Raw genomic sequence first — 10,082 nt, 5'->3', positions numbered from 1 at the left:
TTACAGGCATGAGCCACCGCGCCCGGCCAAGGAAAGTCTTATCATTATTTTGATTTTAAAGATGAGAAAGCAGAGGCTTAAAGAGGTTCAGTGATTTGCAAAGAGTCATATGATTACCAAGTGACAGGAGTAGGATGTGGAACACAAATGTACAGCCTAGCTTGTATTTACTTCTATAAAGTAGAAGGCATTCAGAATGATTTCATTTAAATATATTTTATTGAGTAGGAATTTAAAAAATATAAATTAATGGGTAAACCCACCGGAGTTATATGCAAGTATCACTCATCATGACTTCTAGATTTCTACCTCCAAAGGTAGAAGGTAGTGATACGTATTAAAACCCAAACAGACAACAAAACCTGTTATTTAAGAACCCTTTAACACAAGTATTACACATCATTCCACCCCCTTGTAGATAAACTTCAATTTGTCCCTATCCCATTAAAAATGAATAAATGAATACTCACGAGCAAAAAATTTTTTTCTGATAAAAGCCAATTTTTTTCCTTTTATTGGTCATGCTTTTTTTACTCCAAGAAACCTTTGCCTCACTTAAAATCACAAAAATTTTCTCCTGTTTTCCTCTATACAGTTTATAACTTAAGCTCTTACATCTGGTCAATTTATTTTTCTACAGCATGAGGTCAGTATTGAGGTTGATATTTTTGTGTGAATTGTTTCAACAACCATTTATTATAAAGACTACCTTTTCCCCCAGTAAATTGCCTTGGCTTATTTGTCTATTTAATTCCAATGATCTACATATCTATCCTTATACCAATAATCATACTGGCCTGATTACTGTACCTTTATACAAAATCATAAAATAAGGTTGATTCCTCTAACTTTGGTCTTCTTTTTAATATTGTTTTGCTTATTCTAGGTCCTTTGCATTTCAATATATATTTGAAATTATCTTCATATTTTCTGAAAAATACCACCTGGGTTTTGATTGGGATTGCATTAAATCTATAGCTTAATGGAGAGAATTTACATCTTCATGATATGAGTCTTTCTAGACTGGGTACAGTGGCTCATGCCTGTAAGCCAGCATTTTTGGAGACCAGGACAGGAGGATTGCTTGAGTACAGGAGTCCAAGACCAGCCTGGGCAACATGGTAAAACCCTGGCTCTATAAAAAATACAAAAATTGGCCGGGCGCGGTGGCTCAAGCCTGTAATCCCAGCACTTTGGGAGGCCGAGGTGGGTGGATCACGAGGTCAAGAGATCGAGACCATCCTGGTCAACATGGTGAAACCCCGTCTCTACTAAAAATACAAAAAATTATCTGGGCATGGTGGTGGACAACTGTAATCCCAACTACTCCCTACACTCCAGCCCAGGTGACAGTGAGAGACCTCATCTCAAAAAAAAAAAAAAAAAAAAAAACAAACATAGGAAAAAAAAAAAAAACCCCCTCAAAAAAAAAAAAAAAAAAAAAAATTACAAAAATTAGCCAGATGTGGCCAGGCACAGTGGCTCATGCCCATAATCCCAGTACTTTGGGAAGCTGAGGTAGGCAAATCACAAGGTCAGGAGTTCAAGACCAGCCTGGCCAATATGGTGAAACCCCGTCTCTACTAAAAATACAAAAAATTATCTGGGCATGGTGGTGGACAACTGTAATCCCAACTACTCCCTACACTCCAGCCCAGGTGACAGTGAGAGACCTCATCAAAAAAAAAAAAAAAAAAAAAAAAAAAAAAAAAAAAAAAAAAAAAAAAAAAAAAAAAGAAAGAAAGAAAACAAATTGGCAGTTTCTTATAAAGACAAATATTCAGTGATAAATATACATTTGTAAAGATAAATTTACACTGGTAAATATACATACTACTAGTCTCACTCCTAAGTATTTACCCAAAAGAAACTGAAGCATATTCCACACCAAAACAAAAACAGAAAAAAATTATATGATGAACTTTCACAGCAGCTTTCTCCATAACAGGCAAAAACTGGAAACAACCTATATGGTCATTAACTGGGGAATGGAAAGTCTATATACCCATGCCAATGGAATACTTTTCAGCAATAAAGAGGAACAAACTGATACTCAAAACAACATGGATGAATCTCAGAAGGATTATGCTAAGTGAAAAAAGACACAAAAGACTACATACTGTATGATTCCATTTCTATGAAATCCTGGAAAAGGCAAAATTGCAGTAACAAAAAAGTACATCAATAGTTGCCAAGGGCTGGACCTGCGGAGGGAGAACAGACAGCAAAGGGACACAAGAGAACTTGGGGTAGCAGACATATTCTATACCAGGTCCATGTCCTGTTAGGGACCAGGCCACATGGCAGGAGATGAGCTACAGGAGGGCAAGCATTACCACCTGAACTCCACCTCCTGTCAGATCAGCAATGCAGCATTAAATTCTCATAGGAGCGAGAACCCTATTGTGAACTATGTATACAAGGGATCTAGGTTGCATGCTCTTCATGAGAATCTAGCTAATGCCTGATGATCTGAGGTGAAACAGTTTCATCCTGAAACCATCCCCAGCCCCCTCTACCCCATCCGTGGAAAAATTGTCTTCTATGAGACCAGTCTGCGGTGCCAAAAAGGTTGGGGAATGCTGCTCTATTCTATACTATAATTCGCATATATCTATATCATAATTGTGGCGGTTACACAACTATATACATCTGCCAAAATTTATCAAATTGAACACTTAAAATGGGTGAATTTTACTCTATGTAAACTATACCGCAATAAAGCCAACTGATATATAGATATAGATATCTCCACCTTTCACAGTAGAAAATGCAAAACCACAGCAGCAGAAAGGTAATACTGAAAGAGGAAGTGGCTAAGTCTGGAATCTCTTTATAACACTGATGTAGGTAAAACAAACATCTCTGGAAAAACAAATTAAGAATGATGGAATTATTTTTCAACTAAAAATAATATAAATTAAAATAAGAAACTTTTTAATGATAAGAAAAGGTTCTAATAAAAGTCTTGGAGTTTTGTTATTTCCTTCAAAAGCATACTCCATGTCACCTCAACAGACTGTTCTAAAATATTATTAAATTTAAAATATAATACTAATCAAAGCCACACATGAAACACCACTTAACACCCACTGTGATGGCTATAATCAAAAACACAGAAACGTATTGGCAAGGATGTAGTAAAATTGAAACCCTCATATATTTCTGGGAAGAATATAAAATGGTGTAGCAAACCAAATGTTTGGTAGCTCAAAAACATAAAGAATTACTGTATCACCCAACAAATCTACTCTTAGGTATATACCCAAAAATACTGAAACCAAATATTCAAAACAAATTCATATACACAAATGCTCACAGCAGCACTATTCAAAATAGCCAAAAGGTGGAAACAACCCAAATGTCTATCAGCAGACAAACAGATAAACAAAATGTGGTTTATCCATACAATGGAATCTTATTCAGCCAAAAAAAGAAATAAAGCATTGATACATGCTATAATGTAGAAACATCTTGAAAGCATTGGGTTAAGTGAAAAAAAAAACAGACACAAAACATATTTTATGATTCTATTTATATGAAATATTAGAACAGGTAAATCCACAGAAACAAAAAGCAGATTAGTGGTTGCCAGCGCTAGAATGAGGGTGGAATGAATAATGACTGTTTAATGGGTAGAGGATTTTTTTTGCAGGGAGTGGTGGTGAAAATGTCTTAAAACTTGATAAAGGTGGCTGCACACATTGCAAATGCACAAAATGCCACTAAAATGTACGCTTTAAAATGGTTAATTTTATGTTATGTGAAAATCTCACCTCAACAAAATTCAATAATAAGATGGCACCCAAACACCCAAAATGACATGTCATATTCAATATGAGAACTAATGATAAAATATTCAACAGAATATCATATCTCTTGTTTTAGTTAGAAATATTCCCAGCCAGGAATAGTGGCTCACACCTATAATCCCAGCACTTTGGGAGGCTGAGACAGGCAGATCATGAGGTCAGGAGATTGAGACCATCCTGGTTAACATGGTGAAAACCCATCTCTACTAAAAATACAAAAAATTAGCTGGGTGTGGTGACATGCGCCTATAGTCCCAGCTACCCAGGAGGCTGAGGCAGGAGAATCACTTGCACCCAGGATGCAGACGTGTGAGCCGAGATCAAGCCACTGCACTCCAGCCTGGTGACAGGGCAAGACTCCATCTCAAAAAAAAAAGAAAAGAAATGTTCCCAATTCAGTTTAAGATTACACCAGTTTGCTATAATCACAGTATCATGTTAGAATAGTTACTGGTAACCATGGCTTGAACATTTTAGATTACTTCTATCCTCATGTTGCTTTTTAGAAGAATTGTTTCCTAACAAAAATCACTCCTTGTTCATGGGCTCTTCCTGTCAGAACTGTGTGCACTCTGTAACACCTTTAGTCAAAGTAGTCTTATTTTCCTGACAACTTTGTTAATGTGCTACAAAAGACGAACATTTGAGTATGTAGTATATATACTACTAAATTATGAATTAATAAATTGGTAGGATGTATATAACACTTGACAATACTGGTACTTTCCCCTTGATGGCCTCCTAAGGAAAATTTGCCTCCCAATTTTCAGCTGGAATGTCAATAGAATAACTGTTTAAAAACAATTACAATACATGGTTTTTTAGATTTTCAGTAGATATGTTAAGAACCGTGTACGAATGGAAATGTCTGTATACTGATCAACACTACCAATAAAATTTCAATTATGGAAAAAAAAGGGAATGAACAAGGAAGAAATGGTTTGGGGGATGGAAAGACAGTAGACAGGTAGGGTGAGTCTTAGAAATGGTGATACAGCCAAGTGGATTTACATCAGAGATACAGAAAGCAAAGATCCAAACTAGACACTAGTTAACATATTCAGAATAAAGCAAAGCAGGAATTAACCTCATTTTACAGATGAGAAAAATGGAGGCTCAAATATGTTTAGTCTTTATTCAGATTCACATAGCAGTATCAGAGTTTTATCTTCTGATTTCTAATGCAGGTCTTTCTCCTATGCCAGTTTTAACAACAGATTTTAACTGTATATATATTTTTAAGAACACAAATAATAACTAATCTTGAACAGGACACTATGTAAGTTTTACTCCATCCCTAGGAACATATAAATATGATTCTATGATCTGTTTTAGAACATGGCTGGGTAACCACTAATCAGAATCATGGTTCCTACATATATGGGGAAAATAAGCCCTCAAAGAAATCGTCTCAGTAGATACTAGAAAATGAAGAAGTACAAAAATCTCTTCATAAAAACATCATCTAGATGGACTCAAAATGGAAATACTTGCAACTTAAGGCTTTTGCTTATCTACTCCCCAGACTCTGGTCAAGTCTAACCTCCTACAAGTTATCTTCCCAATAATTATAACTAGCGTACTTCTTATCATACCCCTTTTTGTTACCATTTAACTCATAATCAATACAATATTTATTTAAATGTTATGTTTTATTATTTTTAAATGCTTGTCCTGTTATACGTGGATCCTGTTCTGCTAACCTAAAAGTTCTTTGGACGCTGGATCCATGTACTATAGAGGCCCATTACTCCAAAGAGAATACATTCTAGTTAAGATTTTTAAGAAATGTCACAGCAAGATAAACACTGAGGTTTATTCCAGTACGGGTGGTCAAAGCAGAAACAGGCATTCAATATCAACTAGCAAATGTGCCACCTAACATAAAATATCCAACTGAAAATCTCTGGGCAGGAGAATGGAAAGAGAAGAACCAGCTTGAAGTTACAGTAGGTAAATAAATAGGAAAAAAAAGCACACAAAAAAATAAATAAATAAATAAATAAAATAAAGAAAAAAAAAGCACAATAGAAAACAAAAACAGATTTTCACTCTATATAATTTTTTTTTTTAATAATAATAACTCATCTTGAACAAGATGCCACGTAAGTTCTTCTCCATCCCTAGGAACATATAATGATATGATTGTATGATCCTTTTTAGAACATGCCCTGGTAATCACTAATTAGGATCATAATTTCTACAAATATGGGAAAAATAAGCACTCAGATAAATCCTCTCAATAGACATTAGAAAATGAAGGTGGAAGGCCGGGTGCGGTGGCTCAAGCCTGTAACCCCAGCACTTTGGGAGGCCGAGGCGGGTGGATCACGAGGTCAAGAGATCGAGACCATCCTGGTCAACGTGGTGAAACCCCGTCTCTACTAAAACTACAAAAAATTAGCTGGGCATGGTGGCGCGTGCCTGTAATCCCAGCTACTCAGGAGGCTGAGGCAGGAGAATTGCCTGAACCCAGGAGGCGGAGGTTGCGGTGAGCCGAGATTGAGCCATTGCACTCCAGCCTGGGTAACAAGAGCGAAACTCCGTCCAAAAAAAAAAAAAAGAAAATGAAGGTGAAGGCCGGGTGCAGTGGCTCACGACCGTAACTAACACTATGGGAGGCCAAGGCAGGTGGATCACAAGGTCAGGAGATCAAGACCATCCTGGCCAACATGGTGAAACCCCGTCTCTACCAAAAATACAAAATTCAGCTGTGTGTGGTGGTGCATGCGTGTAATCCCAGCTACTCGGGAGGCAGAAGCAGGGGAATCACTTGAACCAGGGAGTCGGAGGTTGCAGTGAGCTGAGATCCTGCCACTGCACTCCAGCCTGGCAACAGAGTGAGACGCCGTCTCAAAAATGAAAAAAAAAATGAAGTTGGTAAAGAATGAAACAAATGAATTAACTGATGAACAGATAAACAAAATATAATATATACATACAACAGAATACTGTTCCGCAATAAATAGGAACACATACTGCAACTGGATGAATCTTGATGACATTAGACTAAGTAAAAGAAGCAGCCACAAAAAGCCACATATTTGATTCGATTTATATAAAAAATACAGAATAGGCAAACCTTTAGAGGTGGAAAGTAGATTAGTGGTTGCCTAGTGCTGGGGGCAGGAGGATGGAGCAATGAGGAGGTGATAGCTAAAGAGAACAGTTTCTAAAGTAATGAAAATGCTGTTAAATTGATTACTGTGATGGTTGCACCTGTCTGTGAAACACACCAAAACCACTGACTATATACTTTAAGTGGGTGAATTATATCTCAATAAACTGTTAATTTAAAATAATAATAATAATTCAGGAATATTCTAGTTCACTTGGCCTAGGTTCCAGGAACCTCAGTCCAGGAATCCCTTCTGCAACATACCACTTTAAAATGAAACATTCAGCTGTATCAGGGTGGCAGTAGTTCTCAAAGAGGTACATGTTAGAATCAGGATAACACTTTAAAGAAAATACAGGCCAAGCGTGGTGGCTCATGTCTGTAGCCCCAGCACTCAGGGAAGCCAAGGCAGGCAGATCACTTGAAGTCAGCAGTTTGAGACCAGGCTGGCCAACATGGCAAAACGTCATCCCTACTGAAAAGACAAAAAATAGCCAGGCAAGGTGGCACATGCCTGTAATTCCAACTACACAGGAGCCATGAGAATTACCTGAACCCAGAAGGCAGAGGGTGCAGTTGAGCTGAGATCATGACACTGCACTCCAGACTGGGCAACAGAGGGAGACCCTGTCTCAAAAGAAAAGAAAAAGAAGAGAGGAGAGGAGAGGGGAAGGAAGGGGAAGGGGAAGGGGAAGGGGAGTCAAGACAAAAAGGAAAGGAAAAGAAAAGAGAAAGAGAAAAGAAATGAAACGAAAAGACAAGAGAAGAAAAGAAAGGAAAATACAGAAGCCTGTGACTAACTCCAGACATCTGGATCAAAATCTCTAGTAGGGTATGCTCACCTGTTTTTGTTTGTTTGTTTTAGGTTCCAGAGGTTAAAAGGGAAGCAGGTGAGGCTTTAATAGACATGTTGGGACCAAGTAGGAAAATCTGAATATGGTCTTTAAATTATTAGACGCTATTATTAAAATGATGTGGCCAGGCACAGTGGCTCACACCTGTAATCTCAACATTTTGAGAGGCTGAGGTAGGTGGATCACTTGAGGTCAGGAGTTCAAGTCTAGCCTGGCCAATATGGTGAAACCCTGTCTCTACTGAAAATACAAAAATTAGCCAGGTGTAGTGGTACCCACCTGTAATCCCAGCTACTTGGGAGGCTAAGACAGGATAATCACTTGAACCCAGAAAGTGGAGGTTGCAGTGAGCTGAGGCTGCACCACTGAACTCCAGCCTGGGCAACAGAGTGAGACTCCATCTCAAAATATATATATATAATAATAATAATAATGCTAAACATCTTAGATCTGATAATATATTGCAGCTGTTTAGGAGAGTGTCCATCTTAGGAGAAATACTTAAATATGAGACATAGTAATTAGTCTGTGACTTCCTCTGAAATGCTTCAGGAAAAAATACATATATATACACAGAAAAAAAAATATGGCCAAATGTACAAATTAATCCATCTAGGTAAAGTTTACATGGGTGTTCACTGTACCATTCTTTCCATTTTTCTGTAGATTCAAAAATTTCAAAATAAAAAATTAAGGAAGTGGGAATTTCCACAGATGATCCTGATTCTCTCTGTGGCCTAAGAGTCACAAACTTTAGTATTATACGGAAATCCTTTGATCCAAAAATTGGCTTCCCACCTGCTGCACAAAGACTTCCTCCCCTCTGCTCCCACTTCCCATACTGAACAAATGGACAAAGCTTTCTACTCCATGGATGTTGACCAAAAGGCTTATATCTTCAAGTCTAGATAAAACTTTAATTGGAACACGTTTCTGTGATTATACCCTACAAATTAGTAGTGTGCCTAGACCTAAAGATAGAGGAAACAGCCGGGCGCGGTGGCTCACACCTGTAATCCCAGCACTTTGGGAGGCCGAGACAGGTGGATCACGAGGTCAAGAGATCGAGACCATCCTGGTCGACATGGTGAAACCCCGTCTCTACTAAAACTACAAAAAATTAGCTGGGCATGGTGGCGCGTGCCTGTAATCCCAGCTACTCAGGAGGCTGAGGCAGGAGAATTGCCTGAACCCAGGAGGCGGAGGTTGCGGTGAGCCGAGATCGCGCCATTGCACTCCAGCCTGGGTAACAAGAGCGAAACTCCGTCTCAAAAAAAAAAAAAAAAAAAAGATAGAGGAAACAGTGTGAGATGAGCAGAAAGCCTGTGACTGCCTTAAGCACCCAGGCAGGTTTGAGGGTAAAAGGGTAGAATTTGTAACAACAGGCAGAAAACAAAACAGCCTACCCAACCTACACAGCTTAAATTTTGTAAGGCCCTACATATCATACAAAGCCTAGACAAACAAAGGCTTTTTTTTTTCCCCAGACGAGGTCTCACTCTATCACTGGAGTGCAGTGGCACAATCACGGCTCCCTATAGCGTCAACTGCTTACACTCAAGCAATTATCCCACCTCAGCCACCTGAGTAGCTGGGATCACAGGCACACGCCAGCTTGCTCAGCTAATTTATTATTATTATTATATTACTATTATTATTTTTGTACAGACAAGGTCTCACTATGTTGCCCAGACTAGTCTCAAACTCCTGGGCTCAAGTGATCCTCCTGCCTCAGACTCCCAAAGTACAAGAATTAGAAGCGTAAGCCTCTGCATCTGGCCCTTATTCTTATATACATACTTAAGTACCCAGGATGTGCCAAACATGTTCCCTATCCTCACATACCAAATAGGTATACCACAGAGCTATAAACCAAAGCAGCACAACTTTACCAGATTTAGAATCATTTCTATAAAAAGAATGTTCTTTCCCAGGAAAATTTACTCATTAAAGTTACAACCATATGGAATCTTTTTCTTGACCCTCACTATACAATTAGTACCACTGATGAGAGGGCAATCAAAATAGACTCAATTAAAATCTCATTCTTAAGGTAGGGAGCAGTGGCTCACGCCTCTAATCCCAGCACTTTGGGAGGCCAATGGGGGCAGATCACCTGAGGTCAGGAGTTCACGACCAGCCTAGCCAGCAAGGTGAAACCCCATCTCTACAAATAATATTAAAAAATTAGCCAGGCATGGTGGCACACACCTGTAATCCCAGCTACCCAGGAGGCTGAGTCAGGAGAATTGCTTGAACCTAGGAGGCGGAGGTTGCAGTGAGCCAAGATCATGCCAT

At 38.6% G+C, this 10,082-nt stretch overlaps 1 protein-coding gene across 5 annotated transcripts in view; it reads right to left on the bottom strand.

Moving 5' to 3' along the window:
• MAST2 (microtubule associated serine/threonine kinase 2) overlaps positions 1-10,082 on the bottom strand; it is a 250,465-nt gene that overhangs the window by 192,579 nt on the left and 47,804 nt on the right. The window lies entirely within an intron of this gene.

Source organism: Cebus imitator, unplaced genomic scaffold (assembly GCF_001604975.1).
Source record: "Cebus imitator isolate Cc_AM_T3 unplaced genomic scaffold, Cebus_imitator-1.0 Scaffold129, whole genome shotgun sequence".
Classification (NCBI taxonomy): domain Eukaryota; kingdom Metazoa; phylum Chordata; class Mammalia; order Primates; family Cebidae; genus Cebus; species Cebus imitator.
Note: the sequence above shows the minus strand (reverse complement) of the source record. Positions and strands in the feature narration are given on the sequence as shown.